A 13,542-nucleotide genomic window follows, 5' to 3' on the forward strand; every position below is an offset into this window, starting at 1 on the left:
ATGGTATGGAAATGTGGTTTGCACACTTCAAAAAACATTAACTGTAGTTACACTGTAAGTCATTACATGGAAGTTACATTTAATTGCTATTTCATGTAACCAGAAGGTTAACTGAATTAATTATCCCTTTATATTCCATTACGCTGTAATTACTTCCAGATTATACTTTAATTTATGTACCTATTACAAATTCCAATAATGTGAAGGTTAATTACAGAAGTTACCCCTTACTGTTACATTGTAATTACAGTGTACTTAGTCACTTATTATAAAGTGTAACCACAATGAAGTTACAAGTTACATTAAGTTTCAGACAAGCCCAAGATAAGGTAGAGTACAGAAGACTACCTACCAGGAATATACTCTCCTCCCTATCAGGTTTTGAAAGGAAAACAGACATTCAGTGTAAGGGGATTTTCCCTGATGCAGCATTCCTGCTCCAAAACACAATTGCCACAATAATCAGGAATAACCTTCCACCAAGAGAAGTTGGTCCAATAAAAGATATTATCGCATCTACCTTGTCTCTCTCATATCCTGGGACCAACATGTCTACAACATTCCAAACAATAATCAGGAATGATAGCTGCTTATCAGTGCAGTACTAAGATATAAATGGGACTCAACACAATAGTATGTATTCTCATTTATCACATCAAAAGGCATAATCTTTCCCCAAATTGTTTAAGATAAGAGCAAAACAGTTCAAAAGAACAACCACCTGTATGTTAACACAAGATTAGTGTTTAGGTACATGGACATCAGACCTGCCTTTCAAGATAATTTGAATAAGCACATCACAGAGGGAAATGCACTTACCAGTCTTTTCACAGGACGAAACACTCCAAATGTTTCCATTAAGTAAAATGTCAATTTTATCTGTAGGGTAGGGTTTGGGATCTAGATTTTTGTGATACTAACTTATGCTAGAAAATATATTTTGCATACCAAAAGTCTGTTGAGGTGTGTACAATGGTGGATAAGTGATACTTAAGCCTAATGATCTCAAACACATTTCAGAGTCTATGCAGTCTACACATCACACAAATAAATTTTTAAAAAGTTATATAAGACCATTACAATTAGACAGTTACCTGTTCTGTAACTGGTGTTCTTCAAGATGTGTTGCTCATGTCCATTCCACCTTAGGAGTGTGTGCTTGCTACATGCACTGGTGCCGGAAGTTTTTCCTTCAGCAGTATCCATAGGGGAGTGGCTCTGGTGCCCTCTGGAGTGATGCCCACATGGCACAGGATAAGGGGTAATGCTGGCTCCCCCCACCCTCAATTCCTTCTTGCCAGAAACTCCGACAGTTGCAAAGGAGGGCAGGTTGTGGAATGGACATGAGAAATACATCTCAAAGAACACCAGTTATGGAACTGGTAATTGTCTTTTCTTCAAGTGCTTGCTCATGTCCATTCCACATTAGGTGACTCCAAGCAGTTCCCTTGGAGGCGGGTAGTAGTTCATGGCTGCGCAATTGTAATACAGCTCTGCCGAAACCAGCGTCATCTCTGGCCTGCTGAGTAATAGCATAATGAGATGTGAACATGTGGACCAAGGATCACTTGCGGCTCACAGATGTCCTGGATTGGGATGTGCACCAGGAAGGCCACCGAAGATGCCTGCGCTCTAGTCGAATAGGCCTTGATGATTGGTGGTGGCGGGACCTTTGCTAGCTTGTAACAGGCCTTTATGCAAGAGGTGATCTAGTTGGAAATCCTCTGCGAAGAAACTGGAAGGCCCTTCATCCTATATGCTATAGCAATGAAGAGCTGGGTCAATTTACAGAAAGGCTTGGTATGCTCCAAGTAAAAAGCCAAGGCCCTCTGGATGTCCAGCGCGGGAAGACACCTCTCCTCAGCAGTCTTGTGCGGCTTGGGACAGAACACTGGCAAGAACATGTCCTGGCTCATGTGAAAGGAAGATACCACCTTCAGCAGGAAGGCTGGGTGGGGCTGCAGCTGGACCTTGTCCTTAAAAAACACAGTGTAATGTGGTTCCGAGGTCAAGGCTTTAATCTCTGAGACTTGTCTCGCTGACGTCCCTACCACCAGGAAAGCAACCTTCCAAGACAAACAGGAAAGGGAGCAGGAGCCCAGCAGCTCAAAAGGTGAGCCAGTGAGTCTGGAGAGAACCAGGTTAAGGTCCCACTGCGGGACTGGGGCCCGTACCTGTGGGTAAAGCCTCCCTCAGGAACCTGACAGTCATGTCATGAGAAAAGACCATCTGACATTTGATCAGCTTGTGGAATGCGGAGATGGCTGCAAGGTGCACTCTGATGGAAGAATGTGCCAGACCATGGTTCCTAAGATGCAGTAAGTAGTCCAAGATGGACTGCACTGAAGAACTCGAGGGAGAAATGCCGCACTTTGATGCCCAGCGGGAAAACCTCATCCACTTGGCCAGGTAAGTTAGTCTCATGGATGGTTTCCTAATTCCCAGGAGGACCTGATGGATCTCCTCTGAGCAGGTATGCTCCTCCGGGTTCAACCGTAGAGCATCCACACCAAGAGATGTAGAGACTCAAGGTTGGGGTGTAGGAGCCGACCATGATCCTGTGACAGCAGGTCCAGATGGTAGGGAAGGGGCCAGGGAGGGGCCACCGCCATGTTCATGAACATGCCAAACCAGTGCTGGCAAGGCCATGCAGGGATGATCATGATAACCCGTGCCTTGTCCCTCTTGATCTTTACTAGGACCTGGCTGACTAAGGGGATTGGAGGGAACGTGTACATCAGATCCTTGGCCCACAATAGGAGGAAGGCATTTGAGAGGGAGCCTGCCAGGAGCAAGATGATGGCACTTTCTTTTTCTCCTGGTAGCAAACAGATCTACTACTTGGCGAGTTCCCCACCCCTGGAAGATCATGCAGACCACCTCCAGGTGGAGGGACCACTCGTGGTGAAAGGGAAGTTCCTGCTGAGGTGATCTGCTAGGGCATTCCTGATGCTGGGGAGGTGACCAGCTTCCAGAAGTCCCAGAGATAGAGAGCCTCTTGGCAGAGAGCTGACGAGCACGCTCCTACTTGCCTGTTGATATAGAACATCAACGCCGTATTGTCCCTCAGGATTCTCACCACTTTGCCCGACAGATGTGGCAGGAAGACCCCACAGGCCAGCCGGACTGGTCTGAATTCCTTGATATTTGTGTTTAACATTACCTCCTCTGGGGTCCACATCCCCTGGGTCTGGAGATGTCAGAGGTGTGCCACCCCCCAACCGAGGTCTGAAGCATCCAACACTAGCTTGACAGATGGAGCGGGACTGTTGAACGGGACTCTTTCCAGGACCTTCTCACGATCGGTCCACCAGTGCCGTGAGGTGAGAACCACCAGAGGAATGGTGCCGATCTTTTCCAGGTGGTCCCTGGATTGGGAATAGGTCGACGCCAGCCATTGCTGCAGGGGCTGCGTGCGGAACCTGGCATGGCGGACCATGTATGTGCAAGCTGCCATGTGGCCACACTTCTGTGATGAGGTCTGTCAGGGTCTGAAACCTCTCCCAGGTCGAGTCAAGCACAGCCCCGATGAATTCTATCCTTTGAACTGGAACGAATGTGGACTTTTTGTGGTTGACCAGTAGTCCCAAGGAGCAGCACATGGCTTGTAGTACACTGACGTCGCATTGGACCTGAGCCTTGGAGCTGCCCTTGGTCAGTCAGTCATCAAGGTATGGGTAAATCTGGATACACCAACGTCTGAGGTACACTGCAACTACTGCCATGTACTTGGTAAACACCCTTGGTGCTGTAGCCAGGCCAAATGGAAGGACTACAAACTGGTAGTGGGCCAAACCCACTGTAAAACAGAGAAAGCGTCTGTGACCTGGGAAGATTGCGACATGAAAGTATGCATCTTTCAGGTTGAGGGCGGCATACCAGTGGGGACCTCGGCGACCAGTGGCGCTCAGCGGATCCGCAATGGAAAACCGGCGATCCATGCCTCACGCTTCGAGACTGGTACTGGGACGAGGAGTGGGACTTGGAGGTATCACGGACCAGGCGGATCTCCGCGAATACTGTGACAGCTGTCTTGGGAATTGTTGGCGGGGCCCATGGCTCCAGTCTTCCGATCATTCCTGGGATCTGTAACGGTGTTCTAGTGATGCAAGAGGCCGGTCCTGATGTTCCTGCCAGGGAAGACGTGTCTCTGTGGGTCTGAGCCAGGTAACCGGCAAGGTCCGCCTTGAACCCTGCTGCCAGTGCCCAGGATCCAGTGACCGTAGAGGGCTCCAATGCATCTGCCTCCCTAATTCTGAGGCATGACAGCTTTGAGTGGGTGAATGGTGGCAGGACGTTCCCCGCAATGGGGAGCGGTGTTGTTGGGGCAAGGACGGACAGAAAGGTCCTAAGGCAGGCTTACCCTGAGGTCTGGGCAACAGCAGGGCTGGTGTGGGCAGCACCAGGACCATCAGGATCTCCTGAACAGCCTGGAGCACTTCAGACGTTGATGGCACCTGAAGCTGATGAAGGTCCGCCTCTGTGTCTGGGCTTCCAGGCAAGGAACGGGTGGGCTGCATCGCTCGACATGAGCTGAGGCCCGACTTTCCGATGGGGGAGATGAGCTGCCCGGCACAGGTCTTAATTCACTCCCAGCCCTGTCTTTCCCCTTGCGGGGAGTAAGAGACTGTCCCCTATTGCCCTTCTTCGACTTCTTGGCCAGGGCCATGGATCGGTGCCGGCTCACCGACAGCACCAGTGGGGCACTATGCACTGATGCCGCAGTGCTGGATGCCGAGTCGGACCTTTGCTCTGGGGCCGGAGCGAGCGCTGACTCCATTAGGAGCATTTTGAGTCCAATCGCATGCTCTTTCTTAGTCCTAGGTTTACAGGACTTACAGATTCAACACTTATGTGCCCTTCACCGAGGCACCTGAGACAGCTACTATGCGGCTCGCTCATGGGTATGGGCCGTTCACAGCGATCGCAGCGCTTAAAGTCTGAGGACCAGGGCATGCCCCGTCCCCCAGCTAAATCCCCGATGGGACTAACAAAACTAACTACTGCTAAGGACTAACTCACTCAACTACTATGTACGCTAACTTTACAACAACTCTTAATTCGTACGAACGAAGCTTAAGCAACGCTAATAAGAGCGGCAAACGTTCTGTGCACCATCACTGGTGGCAAGAAGGAACAGAGGGTGAGGGGGAGCCGGTGGCATCCCTTATACCGCACCATGCGGCTGCCACTCCAGAGGGCACTAGAGCTGCTCTCCTATGGATACTGCTGAGGGAAAGACTTCTGGGTACAGTGCGTGTGATGAGCACACACACCTAATGTTGAATGGACACGAGCAAGCACTTGAAGAAGAAAATGTAGCTGTATTGCTTTGTTTGTTCTGTAGTTCCAACCAATGGCAAACACCTTTAAGATTTTATTTAATATAATATTAACCAGAGTATAGTAAGATGGAAGATGTGCTGGGCTATGTAATGGAGGACATAGAAATTACATCAGTTGATTACAATTTAGCAAAAATTAATAGGTGACATAAATTCAACATTAATTGCCTCTTATGGAGTATGAGATAATTCAGTGATGTAGATTATACACTAGGTAAACTGGCCAGCTGTGTCAACTAGCAATGTAACTTCTATAGAAGATTTACAAGAGTCCAGCAAGTTTTCAGATGATTTATTAGGCAATAGGAGCAGATGCATATATTCATGAGTCAGTGACACTGAGGATAGTACTTGTAAAACTGGGTATCAGTCTGTGTTCTTGCAGCTTGGCACAAATCCTAATACTGTTAATAAGTAATGAGTAAAAATTGCTTCCACACTCACGATTCCCTAGTACGATCACATCCCAAAGGCAGCAGAAGGTAAGGGAGATTTGTAGTGATTTTCTTCAATAGGAAAAAAAACAATCTAGTTTTGGTAAATAGTGTCCCTTTATGCTTAATGCTGGGGGGGGGGGGGGGAACAGCTGCATACGGTAATTAGCATGGTTAGTGAATAAGAATACAAAAGTTGGCACACTTTGTCACAATGAGGAAAGTAACTGTTATCTAAAGAAATGCCCTAAAATGTAGTCTAACCACCCAAAAATATCAGTCTAGTAAGCAAAGACTTCCCTTCTTTATTGCTATCAAATATCCAGTTAAGTGTAGGACTGGAAAGGACGTCAACAGGTTATCTAGCCCCATTCCCTACACTCAATCATGCTATATTCTGTTCTATGATGTTCTAGGTCATCATGCTAAAGGAAAGCAACAGGCACATAAGGAAAGGTTGCAAGGAAAGAAGAATATGGTGTAAAGTGTGAAAAATAATTGGAAAGAAAGTTTATGTTTATGATATTCATATATAGACTAGAGGAAGTTAGTGTCATTTAATGAACTCTTGTATAGTTGTATCTTCTGGGACAAAAAAGTGGATTATTTAAAGTAAATACTTAGAGGATTTGGGAATAGCAGCTCCAAAAGTAAAGATGGAACACTGTCTGCAGAGAACAGAGAGGAGTGGGTGGGTAAGCACTGTGGAATGGGTTGCCAAATGGCCAAACAGACAAATAATATAGCCAAAGAGACAAATAAAAAGTGCAAGATCATCCCTTCTGAGTTCCCCTTAGCATGTCTACATACTTTGTGACCCATGCAGTCAAAAGATACCACCAGCAGATAACCTCTTTAAAAACTCCTCATAGTGTAACTAAGGCTGGTCTACACTACAGAGTTAGGTTTACATAAGGCAGCATATGTCGACCTAATTATGTCAGTGTACACACGACAGCCTTGCTCCCACTGATGTAAGTGCCCTACTACACCGACCTAACTCCACCTCCACAAGAGGCATAGGGCTTATGTTGGTGAAGTAAGGGCAATGCAGTGTCCATGTAGACACTGTCAGACTAGTTGCCTTGTGGGAGTGGGTGAGGAAGAAAAATGTCACACTGTCCTTAGTGAAATCTGATTTTCCCCTACAACAGATGAATCCATCTGTTAATTTAATATACAGTTCATTTAAAATATATAATATCAGATGACAAAAGAGAAAAATCAATATGTTAAAAATGCATGTTGCTGAAATACTCATTAGAGCTGGGTGAATGGTGGGAAGATATTATTTGCAAAGACATCAGTGAACTAAAGGCCAAATTTTGATTTGCTGTATTCATTCCACTTGTATATCTACTGTTTACTACCATTCAACTTTTATTGTGTGCTGATTACTAACAGATGCCCTTATTAAAGGAGCGATCCTTTAACAAAAGGCAGGCTTGTTGAAATACACTCCTGATCCCTGGCCAGAGCAGTGACACAGATTATTATGAGTTCTGAACACACCCTACCCAACTAAGACAGAGCATGTGCATGCATTTACTTTGGGGCTTGATTGTCTTTCATTTACACTGGTTTCACAGACTGTTTTCCACCAAAACCAACAGAACTGATATACACTATAGCATGTAAAAAAAAAAAAAAAAAATCAGGCCTGACATTTGCAAATAGCATCATATAGTAGAAAACCAGAAGACATACCCTTTGATATATGAAAAGTTGCATATCTCCCTAAAACCTGAACATCATTCTGAAAAAGGGATCCGCTCTTGCACTTCCCAACTAGAACTGTGTGCACACACTCACATTGCAGTTCTGTTTGTGGCAATGAATGGAGATAGATGACAAAAAAATTTTGGATCTGGGAAACTGCTTAACAGTACAGCATCAGAGGGACTCAGCCAGCAAAAGAACAGCAATTGCCTGGTAGGAAAAGAAGTCAATTAAGGTATAAGTGACCAAGAAGAGCTCTGTATGGCTCAAAAGTTGGTCTCTCTCACCAACAGAAGTTGGTACAATAAAAGATAGTATCTCACTCACCTTGTCTCTAATACTCACCTGCAGACTGACCAACCAGATGAGAAGATCTATCAGACAGAAGGGGACCAAGACAGATGCAACTGTTGACCAACCTAGCCGACCAGACAGGGATCCACAACATAGCCAAACACAGGACAAATGAGGTGAAGCAACTGCCAGCTGATCTGCATAAGCAGTATTTCTAGTTATTCAGGATGAAAACACTCTCAAAATAAACAGGTTCTCTCTTTGGTGTTACTATGACATTTTAAAATAGTAACAAGATTAAAAGTCAAATTACCTGTAAAATTCAATGTTTATAAGTGCATGGATCTTTAAGAAAAATGAAGTTGTAAACAATAATACACAGACTATAATGAAAGCTCAATATACTAAAAAAAAAACAAGTTATGAATAAAAAGGTCATTTATTGTCCTTTCTTGAGCAACAGATTTCTCATAGTAACTTGCAACAGTGGGCTCTCTCTGCCTTTCCTGTGGTGTGTTAAGTGGTGTTTCATTTTGAAATATATTCTCTGCTGTATCTTTTCTCAGAAAGCCAGAAATTATTGAATCAAGACACCAAATCTAGAACTAGACTTAGATTTTTAAAGTCGAGCTTTCTGGCTCAAAGTTGAACCACTATGAAGGTCAACAGTTGCAAAGGTTTTGGTTGCCACTTAAATTTATATAGCATTTGAATTGGGCAAGTAAAACATTCACTTGCTCTGTTAGGTGGCCATGCCACACTCCTAAGTTGCAGCCACATGCGGGATTCCCCCCACTCCTGCACACATTTCACAGAATTGGCTGGATGCAACATGACTTGACTGAGCACTGCATTGCAATGGTTCAATAACATATCATCCAGTGTTGATCAGGCTTCTTGCCCAGAAAAGCAGTGAACCATGTTGCTAGCAAAGGTCAATAGCAAGTTTAAAATGGCACTCAGTTTTCAGTATGAAGTACTCTAGGTGGATGGCTCTCTGCAGAGATCTGTAGATTCACATTTGAAGAAGTCATAGCACAACACCTGTTATGTAGAGTATCAGCCAAGAACACTGATTAGTTTTACAAATCTCAACATGAAGCTAAGGAATGCTAAAGGCAGATAAAGGCCCATTTAATTTTTGTCTCATTCAGACCCTAAGTGAAGTCTAATAGGAAGGAGTGCAAAGATTACCTGTTTGAGAAATTGTAAAGGAGGGAGAAAGAGTCTTCAGAAGCTCTAGCACTCAATCTGAGTTTGTTATTTTAAGATGACTGCTTAGCGTCTAACAGTCCTACTGAATCATGAAGAAATAACCGAGTGCCTGAATACCCAGAAAAATTACACCTCTACAAGGCTAAGATGTGAATTTAAAACCAAGTTATACAAGTACAACCCCCTGCATGGATACTTACTCTGATATATCTGACTGCCTTTTTCAGTTTAGGTTATGTGTCACTTTGGAAGGGGTTTAAACTGAACTGGAAAAAGCTACTCTTATACCAGAATAAGAATGTCCACACAGGAATATTGGTTTAAACTATACCACATAAAGCTTTCCTCTGTACACAAGCTCTAAGACTAATTCCTCACAGGAGTGTAATGATTTGTTTACGACATTTAGTTCTCTCTCACTGGCGATGCTTGTCATTGCCGATCCTTCTCTCTCTCTCCCCTGAAGAAACTCACCCACAGCTTCGGAACACTGGTGAGCCAGGACTCTTCAGATGGAGCTGTGCAGATTTTAATTATTTTGATGAAGGACAAAATGGAGACTGGGAAGTTGAGGAAAGTGAGTAGTGCTCAAACAGAATTGCCTACTGGTTTTCTGGTACCTCATTGCAAGGTCAATGGCCTGGTAGAGCCAAAAACATAATGAAATTTAATCCTTACCTGTGAAATGAGTCTTGCTAGTTCACTTAAGTAATCCAGCTAGCACCAGCAGCTCCCACAAGCAGAGTTTTATTCATGTAATAGTGGAGTAGCAGTACCAGTTGTCACCTCATAACAGTGATATGAGGTCCATTTCATGGAGAAACAGAGGTCACTAAATCTACTAGAATAGTAATAGCACACCAGCTACTTGAACATTATCTACTTGAATATCACATGGGAGACCATATCTTGTGGGGGACCATATATTAACTTTTGATAGCTAATGAGAGTAGAGCTGTGGTTGAGCCACAGAGCAAGTGACCATAATATAATTTAGACATCCTTCTACTGTACAGAGACAATACTGAAGGCTCTGTTGTGGCACTACACTTTAAAAAACAAGAAGGTAGAAAAGACAGGAAATTGAAATCCAGATAATCTGTGCAGAAGCTGCTAAAGAATTAATCACAGAGGATACCCATAAAAAAAAAACTAGCAAGATATCAAGGATCCATTTATTAAACAAGGTGCAAGTATTTATAGTACCTGCTTTAAAAGAAATGGAAATGTTTTAAAAGCAGTCCTATAAAGAAAAGGAATAGAAAACTATTATCCCTCAGATTGAGCCATGTTGTCATGATTCACATGAACTGCAGATCTGCCAAGCCGCAGCAGTAAAATACAATTAAAAGAGCTGTTTGGACAATCCTTTTCATTATGATACAGCCTGTGTGTTGTTTAAAAAGGAAACAAGAAGTTGGATTGGATTTAAGGGCTTTAGATCATTCCAGATAAAATGTCAAGAACTGTTTAAATACTAAGTTTGTATTGACTATCTTTCCAGTCTTGACAAATGTTGGTGGGATGATAGTCTCAGTGAGGGTCACATGGTTAGCTCCCCATGATAGTTAGGGAAGCGGAAAGGAACTTGGGGAGGGGGGGGCGGGGGGTGTGCAGGGGAACCCACAAGAAGACTCCCTCCCACAAAAAATTTGCAGTTCTTGTGCTCAGATGGAGCAGGGCTACAGCCTCTCCTCAACCACCTTGGAAGCAAGCAGATAGTACATTCCCCCTTGCAGCAACAAGCGTCCTTTCTGTGCAAGTAGAGAGAAGCTGCAGAAGGCATTGGAGAGAAAAAAAATAATCTACTGGCATTTAGCTTCAAAGAGTATGAAGAAACTTATGAATTCTCTCAGGGTATGTAATAAAGATAATGCACTCGCAGAAGGGTATAAGTCGAAAGGTGTTGAAACAGAATTTTAATTATTCACCAGTACCAGAAAGTGTCCCCCCAAGGGTTCTAAAATGATAAAACACAAATCAAGTGAGTTAAATGTCAAAAACATAAAGTAATCAGCTAACATAGGAGATGACGGGAGGCGGCCATTGCTTCCCATCTTTGAGCTAAGGCCAAACAAGATTGTTTGCCAGAGGCTGGGAATAGGCAACAGGGTTTGGATCACTATGATTATCTGTGCTGTTCATTCCCTCTGGGGCACCTGACATTGGCCATGGTCAGAAGACAGGATACTGGGGTAGATGGACCTTTGGACTGACCCAGTATGGCCACTCTTATGTTCTAAGATCCAAATAGTTTAGACTCCTCATTCAGATCTGCCTCACATGGCTAGATTTTATACATTTGTTATCTGCCTGATCCCTTTTTGAGAATGCTCTCAATAGAAGCATGTAAGGAGAAATTTTAGCAAGGCCTGAACAATAGACTCCAGGGTTTCATATGTAGCAGTCTGATTTGTCACTTTGACATTGAAGAACCTACCTACATTGTAGCTCTTCATCTAAAATGAACATTATTGAGATAATGGTCCATTTGGGCATAAACTAGGTATATCTTCCTAGTTTCTACCTTGAAAGAAATTTACCAGAGCAGAACATTTAATATCTAGAGATGGATAGCCCTATTCTGGCACAAAGTACTGAACACCACACAGTGTTTTTGTGTAGTGTTAAACAGCCTGTCCTGGTTAAGAGGGGAAGTGAAAGCAGCTATTAAAAATAAAATATAACAAATGGAAAACATGTAAAGTAGATTACAAACACTATAAATAAGCTACAAAGTGTAGAAAATTGATAAGGGAAGCTAACAACTTCAGGGAAAAAAATCCACAGCTAGCAGAACTATTAAGTACATCTTATACCAAATAAATTCTAACCATGCTACAGGCCCATTAATAGATGGAAAAAAGATAAAACTGTTAATGCAGAAAAAGCAGAGTGTTTAATAAATGTGTTTGATATTTGGTAAAAAGCATGTTGATCTACTCATATCACACAAGGACAATTAACTGTTTTCCAGTAGATTAGAAAGTGAGGATGTTAAGCTACTTGGCATAAACATTTTTATGTCAGGCCCAGATAACTGGCAGCCAAGAGTCCTACAAAAAGTTGGCTGAGGAGACCTCTGATCTACTTATGTTCATATTTAAATAAACTCTTGAAATACTGCAGAAATTCCGGGAGACTGAAAGAGTGCTAATGTTGTGTCAATATTTAAAAAGTGCATGATGATCCGGATAATTGTAGGCTGATTAGCCAGACATCAATCCTGGGGAAAAATGGAAAAGCTGACAGAGGATTTAGTTAAGAATTAATGGATGAGAATATGATTAATGCCAGTCTACACTGTTTTATGGAAAATGTGTCTTGTCAAACAAACCTGATTTAATTCTTTGAGATTACAGGTTTGGTTGATAAAGGTAACTATATAGATGTAATGCGCTTTGATTTGGTACTACGCTAATTTATTTTATTATTAAAAACTAGTTTTCTTTAAAAAAAACCCACCAACAAACCAAGCCAAACAGTAAGGGTGATTAACCATTGGAACAAACTACCCAGGGACATGATAGATTTGCTATCTCTTGAAATCTTCAAATCAAGACAGGATGTCTTTTTGGTAGATATGCTTTAATTATACACAAGTTATGGGGCAAATACTAGGGTAACTGAATGAAGTACTATGGCCTGTGTTATACAGTCAGTCAGACTAGAAGATGATCTAACTGGGACAGTTTTTCAAAGCTATTTGGGTGCCCTAGGATACAGATTGGCACCTGGTGGGATTTTCAGGGCATTTAGGCAGGGCAGCTGGACTCCACTCCCCAGTGGCAAGAAGCCCCGGTTGGCTTCCCCCACACTCCCGGCCGGGAACAGGGAGGCAAGAAGCCCCAGGTGGCTTCCCCCACTCCCAGCAGGGAATAGGGAACCAAGGTGTAGGCCTGAGATTTGACTCACCCCATACTAAACCAGCCTTGGGTGAAACTCAGGGATTTCACCACTAAAATTAAGGAAAAAATGCTCCACTATTGCTAAGATGCCCCCATTTCAGGAATGCCCCTAACAAGAATTAACACACCAAGGGTTGTAAAGTAGACACCCCCAGGAGCTGGGAAGCTTAGGGAGGAAACAAAGACCCCAAGAATCGGTAAAATAGATAACATAAGCTCTGACCAGTAAATTTACACTGACCATCTACACAAACAAAGAAGGTAATAAATAAGTTACAATTTGGGCATAAGAAATAAAATGTAAAAAAAGAGTTGAGCAGGGAAGAGAAAAGTGTCAGTGCATGATTGGTTAAATGTTGTTACCTAGGGGTACGGAATAATGTGATAGGTAAAACCAGCTACCTCCTTTAACTTCACTAAACTTATGTACTGCAACAACAAAAATGCTCTTTGGGAACCATCTCCAGACTGGAATTTAACATCAAGCTGAAAGACTGACCACTGCACAACTGTGATGTGCAGAGGCATTGCTGGAACCCCCAGACGAGAGGCCACCTGGCCATCAGGTGAATTCTGTCTGTATATTGGGAGTGGTGAGCATAAGAATACATATGCCAAGCAAATCTC

Source organism: Natator depressus, chromosome 9 (genome assembly GCF_965152275.1).
Source record: "Natator depressus isolate rNatDep1 chromosome 9, rNatDep2.hap1, whole genome shotgun sequence".
Lineage (NCBI taxonomy): Eukaryota > Metazoa > Chordata > Testudines > Cheloniidae > Natator > Natator depressus.